Source organism: Lolium rigidum, chromosome 1 (assembly GCF_022539505.1).
Source record: "Lolium rigidum isolate FL_2022 chromosome 1, APGP_CSIRO_Lrig_0.1, whole genome shotgun sequence".
Lineage (NCBI taxonomy): Eukaryota > Viridiplantae > Streptophyta > Magnoliopsida > Poales > Poaceae > Lolium > Lolium rigidum.
The window spans coordinates 255,033,289-255,034,816 of record NC_061508.1 but is presented as its reverse complement, the minus strand read 5'-3'; positions in this window follow the sequence as shown (position 1 = coordinate 255,034,816).

Sequence of the window (1,528 nt, the reverse complement as noted above, 5' to 3'; positions counted from 1 at the left end):
GCCCACGACGGCCTTCTCTTCTCTGGTGTTGTGGTGACCCGGCATACCACTGCATGGTGTAGTATGCAAGTCTGATACAACACCAATGAAACACCGTTCCACTAGTATTATATCGCTCAGAGTGGTACAACAGAAACATATGCGAGTCCAAGGCATGTCTATAGAATTACAACATTAACTCTGTTACATAAGATCATCACAGCCTCCTACTTTACAATGAGGTAAAACTACAAATAAACTCCAGAAGAACGACTCGTAGTCTAGTCTTATCACGAACTCTATTTGTAGAGTGTTTAACTAGCTAAAGAGGCTACGAATAGATTCTAGCTAAATATGAGCTAGGTTTAGGAAACTAGTTCCTTTCTATTGCTAAGCAAGGTTTTATCCTTGTTGGATGTGGTGTTTGACTCTTCTGTCAGGTTCCTGTCCCTTGAAGTAATTGTTGATTCCTCGGTCTTCGAGTTGTACTGTAGATCCTCCTTCGATTCCTCCATATCTAAGCAGGGGATTTAAGAGTGAGATGAGTACGAGCGTACTCAACAAGTTCATTATAGGAAAGAGGTGTTTAATGCACCAGCTACGGCATTAGACCAGAAAGTCTAATACCAATGCGGGTTTTCATAACCATTTCTTCAAGAGGTTGCTTTTATTCAGAAGAACTATGTCCGTCAACCTTCACCGGTTTACTAGAACTTCATGGAGTTCCTTTCCGGCAGCGTTCGCAGTTCCAAAACCCGGAACAGGGAGTGAGAGGTCACGATTCATTACACTTTGCAGAGGTGTGTTGCTTTACCCATAAGAGATCTTAACCTTGGTGCCAACGGGAATGACCCGTCCACACTTCCTTTGGTGTGAGGCCCGGTATAAGGTCTTAGCCAATCATATTCCTCCGCTACCTCGCACACCCACCCTTTGTTGCAAACTCCAACCCTGGGTCCTCGCCGGTGTTCTTATACCAATTAAGGATGGCCCCCGACCGCGACAACAGTTCTGGGCTACCCATCATAGACCGCAATAACCGTGGGGACTTAGGGTTCCCCAACCTCACCGCTTGCTCCTCGGGATACAAGTGACTACGTACATTGCCGTGGGGACTTAGGACTCCCCAGCCTCGCCGCTTGTTCCCTCGGAATACAAGTGACTACGGTAAAGCGCATCCGTTGATGTACAAGAGGTGGAAATACGATTGACTACTCCGTCCCACTCCAGATCTTATGGTTAACACGAGTTTTACGGCACAAGAATCACTGGACGACATTTGTTGTTTAATCCTAGATGGATATAAACCCACTGCAATGGAACCTCCACCATATCAACACAATCCATGGTTCCATTGCCAACCACATAGTCATATTCATAATTATGAAAATAGTGGTTTTTCTTTTTATGCATGAGTGATAGTTATAGTACTTTGCAAGTAATTTGGTAAAAATACTCAAATGACATGAGCAAGCGATGAACTTGCATTTCTTGACTGCAAGATTATGCAGGCAAGGTCTTCGATACGCAATAACTCCAAATTCTGAAA